We start from the raw sequence: 13,072 nt of genomic DNA on the forward strand, positions 1-13,072 counted from the left end.
AATATATTTCAAAGTAGACTACACCAGTCAGCTGCTGGCAATGTTCTGCTACATATTTGGCAGTACAGTAAGTCTGAGAACTGTCTCTTTTTTTGTGAAAATGGTTTTGATTGGAAACCCCTAAATAAACCATTTGGAATGTGTCATATTCAGAGCTCCTTCTAGGATGTCTTTTCCATGAATCAAGGTTCTCTGAATCACTGTTCTCACTGGCACTTGCTTCCCTGTCATCTCAGCTGTCTGTGCCAATGCTAAAGAAGGGTTCTCAGTTCAGGTCCTAAGGCCGGGAGACAATAGAAGAACCTCATACCAAACATGGGAAATGTGTGGGCTAATAAAACACGTGTTGTCAGAGAGGTCAAGGAAAACAGCCTTGAGAGTTCTATTGAATGTGTAAATATTTTCTCTGGTATACAAAGTCATGGGGTGTGTGTATGTGTGTGAGAGTGGTATGTGTTTTGGGAGAAAATGCATAGCTTTTATTGTGTTACCTAAGGGAATGTTAACACCCAAAGTATACAAAAAACAAAAACACTAGAAAGATTAATCACCAAACAATTTGAAACTACTCTGATGGCTCTGACCTTAATGTTTTAAAGATGGTTTCCTTCACTCTGTTACACTTCAAAGAGTCACATGGTAATGTGGAAAGAATTCATGCCATTTAGATGACATCTCTGAACTTCAATTTTTTCAATATAAAATTAGCATGTAGTGGAAGCATTAAGTGCTATGCCAAAGATGAAGTCCCTACCTAATGCTTTGAAATGATACAAGTGCTCATATGTGTTAGGTGCCATTCCCTGTTTGAAATGCAAGCATATTGTAAGCAGATACAATATCTTCCTTAAAGTTTTTATTTCTTTGTCCTTGCCATGCTTTTAATATAAATGAGCTAAATACAAATAATAAATTTTGTGAATATAGTTATTTGTACTTTCACTCTTACTATTAAATAAGGGTTTTATAAATTTTAAAATAAACAAAGTAAATCAATACATGGACAAATATTGAGTGCCCCACTGATTTGAGGGAGAAGAGTAGGTAGGTAGATATATGCCTCTGGGGAATAATTCATTTCTTCACTAAAATCAAATTGCTGAACAGCTACTATGTAATGTAGCTAGGCACTATACTATGAGTTGTAGGTAACAAAAAATTTTCAGTCCCTGAGCCTGCTCTCTATGGCTGTATCAGAAAAGCAGACAGAGTGTTCACATGAAAGCATAAACCAAGGTAGAAAATACTATAGGAATTTAGAAAAAGGGAAAAAATAAAAAAGCACACCTGACCAAAGAAAAGAGGAAGGTATGGAGAAGACTTCATGGAGGAGGCAATGTCAGATGTGAATAGGGTTTCAACACATAGAGGGATGGGCTCAAGGAACAAACGAAGACATCCTGAGGCACACAATGGAAGGTATGACATCATGAAGCACACAATGGAAGTAAAGACCAATTGGTTTACGCTGGGCATGGATTTCCCAGGATTAGGAGAAACTATATGAAGAGGTATCATAGAGCTTCTTGACACATACTACTTGTTAATAAAACTGAACAGGATGAAATATTACAGAAATCTGTCAATTGAGAGGTCATTGGCAACTTTCAAAATAGTACATTCTCAGGGGAGACACTGGTTGAAAAGAAATGACATTTCTTTCTCAGCCTTATTATTATGTCTAATTTTTTTTTTACTTCTACTTTTCAAAATCTCAAGCTAAGTCTATTTCAATTATAGCTAATGGCAGTAATGCAGCACCAGAAAAATGCTCTTTTGTTATGAGACAGCAACTTTATCCCCTAAATTTGTGGTCTCTAAGCTGATCATAATATGGATTGTCTGCCAGACTAAATATTTTCCTGTGATTAGAAAGCAATAGATTGACTTCAATTCTATCTTGTCAAAACTACAAAAGTGCCTGCAGTTAATTTAGTATCTAATCATGCACATCATTCCATTTTTCATTTTGCCTTCATTTCCAAACACTAGCCAATTAATTTTTCCTCTCCCCATTTAAAGAAAAGGAAATGAATTCATAAATCAGTTCCAGTCACAAAATCATACATATATTTCTGCTGAGGATTCTAAATTTAGAAACATTCCTCAAAATTATTTAACATAACAAGGTCCAAATTCAGAAACTCTTCCAATTTAATTATTTTTATTAATTGTACCAAAATAAAATTTAAATTTTCTAACTTGTTTTCTTTCTTTCCAACAAGGCTTCTTCAACTCCAATCAATAACTTAGTGGAGTAAGCTTACCTGCAAAATTACTGGCAGCTATTACACCACCTTAAACAACACCAGTCCATTAATCCTGATGCTATGTTTTGCCAAATAATGTAGTTTCTTTAGAAATAATAAAAATTACCAATTTCAAAACATCATTAGAATATTTTTATGCACTGGTCTTCAACAAAAAGATGACTCTTAACACTAAAGGAATATTTATTTTACTTCTAAGATCAATTTATAATCTATATTTCATATGCTTTTAGCTAATTTATTAAAAAGAATTATCCTATTAATATTTATCACTAATTATTTTTAAGAACAACAATTTATGTTGTCAAGTATTTTCATATTAGGAAGGAAAGGTGACAGAATAGCTGATTTTGTTTTTGATTTTGCTCTTTGTTACCTCTTCTTCTTGATGTTATGCCTGGGTCAAAATTCTAGGATCTCAAAATTTTAATATTGCAAACTCAAACCATGCTCAACACATAATAATAACAATAGCATTATAATAATAACAGTAGAATAGCCTGCAGTTCTTCAAGATCCCAGGGGGGCAGTTCTTGAAGTGGGCCACTTTATGGTGGGTTTTGCCTACCCTGTCCTCTCCCTTTACCTCATACTGAAGATGGAGACAAAGAAAAAAATTCAAATCTTTCTAAAGGGTATTATATAAAAACAGAACTTGTGATTAGAAAAGCAATTTTAATATATAATAGAATGAACATGATTTTTCAGAACCAGTATGACTGTCTGAAAAGCTACATTGAAAAAGGAAGGTAAACAGAGGTACAATATTTTGCCATAAACTCTCTTTTTCATTGGTTCATTTTAATTTACTAAAATGAATTTACATTGCTGTTGAATCGCAATCTAATTTCAAATTTAAAGATAACAGGTCTCCTTTTAAATAGAATATTGGCACAAGACGTGCCACAATCTGGCTTATCCCAATTGTTCTCTGTTGTCGAAGTGGTATAGTTGCAATCCCCATAACAGCCATCTTAACCATTTCACAGCATATTATTCAAATGTACATCCCTAGGTGGCAACAAGAATAAGAACTTGAGCTCAGTAGCAATGAGTCTGTGAGAGAAATCTTAGAACAAGTGACAGGAATCTGTTAATGAGGAGAAAAACTTAAGGATGTTCAAATAACCTGAGGCTTAAATTGAGCAGCTCCACTGGCTTTCTGACTGCCTAATGAAGAAAGGCTCTCTGAAAACTCTTTTGAGGTTCTTGGGAATCCTAGGGCAAACACACTACTTGCTTTTTGGGCAACCCTTGTCCAAACCCCTAACAGCTATTTGTTCACACTCCATCTGGACTAACAATAGTTCAAGAAATACTGGATAGATTGGCATTTACATTTTTGTTTCTACCTATGCATAAGAAGCAGCCCCCACACTCCAATATACTTTGTTTGTCCTCTCAAGCTTTCTGGTAGCCAGCCATAGTGACTACAAGGAAGGGAGTTGGGAAACCATGTTGGTACTGGGCTAAAAGCAGAATATTTCATTCCATTTATTTGGGGGAAGGACATAGGTAAGGGTACATAGCGGCAATACTAAACAGGAAACCCCGTGTGAGGCAATGCCCTTTCTGGGTCCTTGACAAAATTGGTCATGGAACTGAGACTATGGATATGAGCTGACAAGAATTGTCCTGTGAACCGACTATGGCATCCACGAAAAAGATCAATGAAATGATTGCAAAGGAGATGGTAAATGAAGGGAGAATGATGTCAAAAGCTGCTCAAACCAAGCTGAACTCCAGAAGATAAGGGAAGTTTTTCCTCCTTCTAGAGATCTTTCTAAAGGTTCAGTATGGAGACAGGTGTTGTGACATTGAGATGAGCACAGAGCCAGTATGATACCTGGGAGGAGAGAGGACCCAGCACCATTGAAAGAGAGGGAAGATTTCTGGTTACTTCCCCAGGGCTGCTGCCAGGAACCTGCTGCTCCAAGATCAGAAATAATCAAGTGAAGATAGAAGGCAGAAAGGTAAAAAGAGCAGTTCAAATTATTTCACATTTTAAATCATCTTCAGGGTCTAAACGAATCTGGCATTGAAATGGTCGAACATTTTTCAAAAAGTATAGTGGCTGAACGCCGCCTTTGTTTGCCCAGTAACAGTGGTCCTTCAATCTCCAGCACTTGGCTGATTAACATTTCAATCCCAGTTTGTTGCCCCTGTAGCGACTGCAGAATGCATCAGGGTTATTCCCCCTTCTTCCCCTGGACTGCAAACCCCATTATTAACCCAGCGGAAAGCACCGAGCCGTGCGGCCAAGGCTAATAATAGCTAGGCTGCTTACCTTTCCTGGATTGAGTCACCTAGTATCCCGGGCGCCGGGTGCCCGCGGCCACAGTCGCCGCGCGGGGCAATGTGCGTGGTCAGTTCCTGACCGCCCCTACCCAACCTGCCAGCTGCAGCTACAGCTCCCGCCGCCGAGCTCCGGGTGCATGAAGTCATCCTCCGCCGGATTACTACATTTCTCGCGAGCGGAGGGGGGAGAGGGATCTCATCCAGCTGCGGGGACAGACACCCAGAAGCTATGCCCGACGCATGCTACCCTTTCGGGTTGCTGTTTTATTTTCTATTAATGCTTTCACAATCGCAACAGCACTGGACTGTGAACCAGAAGACAAGATCCAGAGAAACTTTCTCTGCAGAGCCTCCTTCCTCCAAGAGCTCCCCTGTCATTCTGGTTACATGGCCAGCTCCATTTGCCCGTGTGGGTTTCCCACCCTCTTCATCTTCCTTATCAGTATTGTTCATTTCGCTGAATTTGAGATTGTCTTTTGAGATAAATGTTCAAATATTCAAAAAATATTTTAAATTAGCAATCGATCTTTCAAAACCCCCTCTTAGCACGCTCCACCGCCCTCCAACACAAACACATGTATACACAGAGCTAAACCACTCAAAATTATGAGAGCTGGGACCTCTCTAGCCCTCTTGCCTACGTAATAAATAGGGAATCTCCCTCAGGAGCGAAGTGGAACCGACTGGAGAAAGCACCCACGGAAACAGAAAGGAGTCACCCCAGGATTTTGTTGCGGTTTATTGGTACAGGAGTGGGCAGATAGCTAGCTGTTCTCTCTAATACCCTTCATTCTCACCCTCCTCTGACCGCACCCCTAGCCATTACCAAACTGAATGGACTGCTCTGGCGACAGCAGTAACATTTGGATACCAAGAGGCAGAGTCCACATTAACAGATGGCTGTAACTCATTTTTTCCTAAAGGATTCCTTAGAATTTACCTTAGAAATGAAATTAATATGTTTGCGTATAAGGCCCCCTCCTTTCCTCTTTAAATTGGCACCGGCTATTATCAAGGTTATTCTCACCCTTCTTCTTCTCCCTCTCCCCTTCTCTCTCTCTCTCTCTCTCTCTCTCTCTCTCTCTCTCTCTCTCTCTCTCTCTCTCTCTCTCTCTTCCTCCAAGTTCAGTCTTTTCTTTCCCAAATTACTGACCATATCAACAGTTTAATGATTGTTTGTTAACAGAAAAAAAAAAAGGCCTAGAATTTGCTATCTTGCAACTGAACAGGGTTTCTTATCTAATTGAGTCATTTCCACGTTGGGAGGTTCCTTGACACTGAGTTTCTGTGGGTGTTGGAGTTTTCTCATTTAACTTGTCTTTTTCTTGGAATTGCCCAATGCTAGGTCCAGGCCAGATGCACCCTGGGTATTTGTCCAGCAATCTAAAGACTGTAGTTGTATAAAGTCAGGGAAGCACTTTAACTAAGTGAAACTTTTCCACCCCTCAGTTTATGGGTTCCAAAATCAGAAGGTATTGTAGTCAAAATATTCTAGCAAAATTAAGAATTTTGAAAAATGGTACTACTTGGTTGATGTCTCTGAGACATATTTTCATAAAATCAAGTCATGGGCTGGGGATGTGGCTTAAGCGGTAACACGCTCACCTGGCATGCGGGGGGCGCTGGGTTTAATCCTCAGCACCACATAAAATAAAATAAAGATATTGTGTCCACCGAAAACTGAAAAATAAATATTAAAAAAATAAAAAATAAATAAAAAATAAAGTCATTAATATTACCATACAGCGGGGACTTCATAGTCTGCATCAAAGTGGTATGTGAATACACTTTGGGAGTGTGGAATTAGGATGGTAAAATTATATATTTAGTTGTACTAATCTCTAACAAACTTAGTATTTAGCATGTTCTTTAAATATAAATGTAATCAAAAAACCTCTCTAGCCCTCTTGCCTAGTAATAAGTAGGGAATCTCCCTCAGGAGCGAAGTAGAACCAACTAGAGAAAGCACTCACAGAAACAGAAAGGAGTCACCCCAGGATTTTGTTGCTGTTTATTGGTACAATATTAATGTTAAGGAATTAATGAAAGCTGGGACCTCTCTAGTTCTCTTGCCTACATAATAAATAGAGAATCTCCCTCAGGAGATTAATATTAAGAATACCTCATTAATATTAAGAGTACCTGTGACATTGTCATCCATAAAAATCTTAGGTAATTCCTTGTAGCAGTTTTCATAAGTATTTCAGAATAATAGTACTCTAATGTTAGAAGAAAAAGTAATCATCATTGCCTTTTAAATTTTTATCTAATAGACTATATTTTAGATGGTTTCAATTTACACCAAAAAATGAAAAATAGTAGAGTGTTCTCATATATACCAATTTCTTCTATTAACAACTTTAGTATGGTAACTATAACAATTAAGAAGCTAATGTTGATTCATTATCATTAAGTAAAGTCTATATTCAAGTTCCTCTGATTTTTATTTAATGTCCCTAATTATGTTGTTTGCTCCCATTCAGGATAACACATTATGTTAATTTATCATGTCTCCTTAGGGTTCTTTTGGTTGTGATAGTTCCTCAGACCTTTTGTTTTTGACAATCTTGATATTTTTTTAAATAAATTTTTTTAGCTATAGATAGACACATATCTTTATTTTTATGTGGTGCTGAGGCACCACAGTGCCTCACAGATGCTAGGAAAGCGCTCTGTCTCTGAGCCATAACCCCAGCCCAATCTTGATAGTTTTGCAGAGTAGTAGTCAAGTATTTTGTATGATGTCCCACTATTGTAATTTAATGCTTTTCTTGGAGAAGACTCTGGTTATGGGTTATTGAGAGGATGACTCCAGAGGTAGAGTACTCTTTTCATCACATCATATTGAGATCATTACAATCAATGTGACTTATGTCTGTTGTTGTTGACCTCGCTCAGCCACTGTTTGCTATGTTTCTCCATTGTGAAGTCATTGTCCATCCCTTCTTTAGTGTATTTCTTGGAAGCAAGACACTATTTGAAGGGCAAACCTAAGGAGGAGGAATTGTGTTTAAGGATGAAGTATGTGCATCAAGTATTTGGAATTTTTCTGCATAGAAGTTTTGTCTATTCTCCCCTAAATATTAATTTGTTCAATTATCTGTTTATGTCAATATAGATTTGTGGATATGTATTTTGCTCTTTAGGTAATATCCATATCATTTATTTTGTTTTTCAAATTATTCCAGCATGGGCCATTGGGAGCTCTTTCAGTTGGTATCTGTGTTTCTTTAACTTACCTCTCTGATTTGTGTGTGTGTTAACAGTTCTTTGTGATTTAATTATGTGTGGGAAATTTCCATGGTAGTATAAGATATTCCAGGCTAATCTTGTATATTTTCTAGCCATTCCTAGAATCAGCCATTTCTCCAAGGAACCCTGGTTCCATTTACTGGAGAATAAATACAAACCAAGATCTGGGTTCTAGGTACATTCGTTGCTACTGGGTTTTGTTTTGTTTAGGTCTTCTTAACAAATAGAAAAAATATATATATATGTGTTTACTAACCCATGTTTATAGACATATTTAACTATTTTTATGTAAATGTCTGTGAACTAAGTATGAATACATACTGGTATATCCACATCCAGCTCTAATGCATTAACACAGAGATCATTCTAGAGACTTCCCCCATCATTTCTGTCATCTGCTATGTTTTCACATAATTGTTTAATTCTGGTATATAGGCTTAACAGATTCAGAATTATTAATCCATTCCCCTAATGTCACATAGTTTTAAAAAGTATAGCAGTTAATAGAAACACTGCTGTAATTATTTAATGAGTTTAAGTGCTCTTACATTTTTAGATCATAAATTTATTTCATAAACACTTTGATTATTAAACTTTAAAATTATAGTTTTCTTTGCGATTGTATGTACTGTATTTTATGCATTTAAATTTATTGAGAGGAGTTATATAGGCTTTCCAAATGGACAAAGGTCCATGTGAAAACAAAACAATAAGATAAAATCCCAAAGTAGAATTTCTGTGAGGATAAAATGAGATGATGTGAAATTGCTTAGTGCAAACTTTAAGGGCAGTGCACACTCTACAAATGCTATTCTTGCAAGTTGGACAGGTTTCCATCTCTAAAGTGCTAATAGTTTCATTTTGAAGAATGAAACTACTCAGTCTAAACAATTTCTAACTGAGTTGAAAGAATTGCTAGGTATCTGGTGTTGAAAATAAAGGCCCATGTAAAGTCAAAGGAAGGGAGGATGAGAAAGTGAAGAGAATAAGAAACTTGGAAGGCTAGAAGTTTTGCAGTTGAACTTGGGTGAGGGTTCTTACACACACAGCCTGACATAATCTCTATTTTGAAGTGAGGAGAACAAAGGCTAATATACAGATTTGCTCAAAGAGTAAAAGATATTGGTTATTATCTGAGGCAGTGGGCAGTGCTGAGACTTGGGACAGCCCCAGAACATGTTTTCTTATCCTCTCTAGTACAGTTTCCATTGTGTGAAACCAGACACTGGAGGCATAGATAGTTTCTCATGGGAACGCAGACCTGTCACGGAAGGGAATCAGTATATTGATGACGTTATGGAAAAGACAAAAATCAAAGACACGAAATGGTCATGTTTAACAGCTTCAGATAGTACAGTGTGGTAAGAGGCATAGGGAAACTGTAAAGAAAAGGAAAAAGAAGTAGAAAATGTTTTATTTAAACATAAAGAGGTTGAATTTGTCTTCTTGGAATTTGACATTCAACAATATGTCACGTAATTTAAAGTACAAAGAGTAGGGTGTTATGAAAGAGGTATTTTTATTCTTTACTTTATGACTTTTCATTGCACAGTCCTTTTTAGACACTAAACTTTAGATCTTGACTTTGAGGTCTGTAGTGTTTCCTTTCTGGTAGTCTGAAATTAGAGATCAAATGACCTACTGATGCCAGGAGTCCCAGCAAGGGACAAGGTGAAACCAGAGCCACAGGACAGGGTCACCATTTAGAATTGGCCTTTGTGTTATAGGAGTCCTTCCAGAGGGGCTCATTTAAATGCAAATATCCTATCTGAAAGGGTAGCTGAATATCTCATTAGCGGCCATTAACAATTTAGCAGAGATTAGCTTCTCAGATTTATTATTGAGAGGAGTTGTCCGGGTGATTTGGCCCCAGCATCTGTCACAGAATTGACTGCCAGGTCTCCTGCTCTCATCACTCTGTAGGGATCTGCCTAAAGCTGGGAGCTTGGTCTTCTAAAGAATTGAGCACTTTGCCCTTGACAATCAATTGTTTTATATAAATTTGATTTATTTGAAAGGATAAGAGGAGGATTCCTGTAAAAATGTATACAGTGTAGTTCAAGGATAACAAGGCTAACAGAACAGGTATATTCAAGTAAATATAGATAGAGTAAGAGTTTTATATATTAGTGTGAAAGCAATGATACAAGGTAAAATTATCATTTATATGAAGACTGGTATTTGATTCTGAAGAATAGAGTATATGACAGAAATAGGACAATGAAAGGGAAAATGACAATAAACAAAACAGAGCTTTGGGCTTGGAAGAGGTCAAGGTGCAACTGTCTTCAGTTGTCCTGAATCCGTGTTAATCCATCACCAGCCGCCTCCACCACACTGCCCAAGTTCAGCCCCAATGAAATCTAAGTTATGTACATGAGGTGCACCAGCAGCGAGCTTGGTGCCATGTCTGCCCTGGCCCCCAATATTGGCCCCCTGCGTCTATCTCCCACAAAGGTTGGTGATGACATTGCCAAAGCAACTGGTGATTGGAAGGGTCTGAGGATTACAGTGAAACTAACTATGCAGAACAGACAAGCCCAGATTGAAGCAATTCCTTTTGCCTCTGCCCTGATCATAAAAGCCCTCAAGGAGCCACCAAGAGACAGAAGGAAACAGAAAAACATTAAACACAGTGGAAATATCACTTTTGATAAATTGTCAACATTGACCGACAGATGCATCACCAAACCCTTAGCTAGAGAACTTTCTGGAACCATTAAGGAGATTCTGGGGACTGCCCAATCTGTGGTTGTAATGTTGGTGGCCGCCACCCTCCTGACATCATAGATGACATCAATAGTGGTGCAGTGAAGTGTCTAGCTAGTTAAGAAATACATGAGAGAATTTCTTTTCCACAGTTAAGTACATGGGAGAATATTTTAATAAAGGATCATCGGACAACCGAAAAAAAAAAACAAAACAAAACAGAAATTGTTTCTTTAGATATTGCTAAAAATCCACCTTGTTTTTTACTGGTAAGGAGTTAAGATAAAAGACCAGACTTATATAATACAGCTACTATGGGGTAATTTATCTGATTGGGAAATGTATATTTGCCTAACTGAAATGATCAAAGGGGCAACTGTTACCATAAGGTGTTAAAAAGGTAGGCAAGTGAGAGACCATTAAGTGCCTTATAGGAAGTGAGTTTTGAGAAATTAATTTGTTTTCAAACTTGCTAAATGTGTGATCCTGATGAGATCTTGGTGGCCATGTGAAATAGACAATGGGATATACCAGTATGAAATCCAGGGGAAAGATGTCATGAATGCAGAAAAAAAAATTGTGGACCATCATGATATTTAAAATCTTTAGACCATTGATTGACATATTGCCTGATCAATGGTCTAAAGATTTTAAATATCATGATGGTCCACAATTTTTTTTTCTGCATTCATGTGATACAGCAATCTGTATACGGGGTAAAGTTGGGAGTTCATAACCCACTTGAATCAAACTGTGAAATATGATGTATTAAGAACTATGTAATGTTTTGAACGACCAACAATAAAAAAAAGGAAAAAAAAATCTTTAGACCAGACAAAATCACTTTGGAAGTTAGTATATGATGCTGGAGGACTGACCCATGGGACACTTGATCTGGAGGATCAAGCAAGAGTATGAAGAAGTGACCAGGGATAGGTAGAACAGTCCCAGAAGGAAAGTAGAAAAGACATTAGAGGAAGAGGGAGCTATTATAGCCCCTACACCATAGTGTAGCAGAGAACTGATAATTTAATAAAGGACTTGGTAACCTAGAGATAACTAATAAGCTTGATAAGAACAATTTTTGTGTAGTAGAAAGAACAGAACAAAGTTAATGGGAGGATGTGAAGGGAAAATGTTAAAGACAGCCATCATTTTTGAGTAGTTTTTCTATATAAGGAAGTAAAGCCATGGATCAATAATTAAAATCTGATATAGAAATAGAAAAGTGAATATAGAAATAGAAAAGGAAAAAAAAGTTGAGCATCTTTGTATTCTGATATGAATATCTCATAGAAAGCAAATAATGATACAGAAAAGAGGAGATGCTCTAAAAGAGAAGTCCTTGAACAGGCAAGAGGAGAAGAATCCAGTACAAAGTAGAAGATTTGGCCTTTGATCGGAGGGTAAATATTTCCTTCAAGAGAGGGAAGGCAGAGAATGTGCCATCAGGTAGACAGGTTGGTGGACTGAATATTTGAAGCACTTGGAAATCCTGTCCTCATCCTACCTGTATTCCAAGTGAAATAAGTAAGAAGCAGGTGAGAATTTGGAGAGAGAGATTTGGGACGATGAGAAAAAAGAAGTTCGAACATAATTGCCTAGGACATAAGGCAAAAAAAATTGATTAGCAGTTAGTTTTCGAATAAGTACCAGGAATGTACTTAGGGTTAATGATTTGAGAATTTAAATAATAACTATTAGCAAGGTTACTGGGTTGTCTCTAGTTATGTTTAGCTGCTTGGTACAGGTGCTGAGTTAGCAAAGGGTTTTATTTCAGCAAGCTTGGCAATTGCATGGCTAGTACAACAGAGGTGGCAGCCTAGAGAGTTCAAGGTGTATACAGAAGAATGACTTCAAAATGAACCATGGACTCTGATCTGGGTAAGTTAGGAACTCAGGACTTCAACTGTGATCAGTTGTCTTACACTTGATTTTAACTTCATGTTATAATACAAGGTCTGAAAACCCTAACACCAATGGTATATAAAAAGCCAACAACTAGAACACCATAGTTCACTCCAGTATACATAAATGCTCCATCATGTTTTTTCAGCTGAATTCCTGTCTGTGACTTCTTGGCCTTTAAGTTGATGATATCATCTTTGATGAGAAATGCACTTTTAATGTTCATATTCATGGAGACCATTTTATTGATTGATTTTTTGGACAATTTACTTATTTTTTAAATTAACAAAATTTATACATATTTAGTGTGCAAAAAATGACATGTTGAAATATATATACATTGTGGTGGGATGTGGTAGTGCAAGCCTGTAATCCAGAGACTGGGGAGGCTGAGGCTTGCAAGTTTGAGGCCAGTCTGGGCAATTTAGAGAGGTCCTAAGCAAAATAAAAAATAAAAAGACCTGGGGATGTAGCTCAGTGGTAAAGAGATTCCCTGGATTCAATCTCTAGTACCAGAAAAAAATTTTAAAAAGTAAAAAGAAATATATATGCACATGAAATGGCTAAATTGAGTTAATTAACATGCATTTCCTCATGTATTTATTTTGTGTGTGTGTGTGTGTGTGTGTGTGTGT

At 37.2% G+C, this 13,072-nt stretch overlaps 1 protein-coding gene and 1 pseudogene across 1 annotated transcript in view; one reads left to right on the forward strand and one right to left on the reverse strand.

Moving 5' to 3' along the window:
* The window catches only part of Pkia (cAMP-dependent protein kinase inhibitor alpha), a 93,078-nt gene extending 88,364 nt beyond the window's left edge, over window positions 1-4,714 (reverse strand). Inside the window, exon 1 of the mRNA XM_005338044.4 lies at window positions 4,558-4,714. The gene's annotated coding sequence lies outside the window, so the exon portion shown is untranslated. The remainder of the gene's footprint in view (window positions 1-4,557) is intronic.
* Window positions 4,715-10,190: 5,476 nt separating this feature from the next.
* Window positions 10,191-10,708, forward strand: LOC101970974 (large ribosomal subunit protein uL11 pseudogene; annotated as a pseudogene).
* The last annotated feature ends 2,364 nt before the right edge of the window (window positions 10,709-13,072 follow it).

The sequence above is a fragment of the Ictidomys tridecemlineatus genome, chromosome 7 (assembly GCF_052094955.1).
Source record: "Ictidomys tridecemlineatus isolate mIctTri1 chromosome 7, mIctTri1.hap1, whole genome shotgun sequence".
In the NCBI taxonomy this organism is placed as follows: Eukaryota; Metazoa; Chordata; class Mammalia; order Rodentia; family Sciuridae; genus Ictidomys; species Ictidomys tridecemlineatus.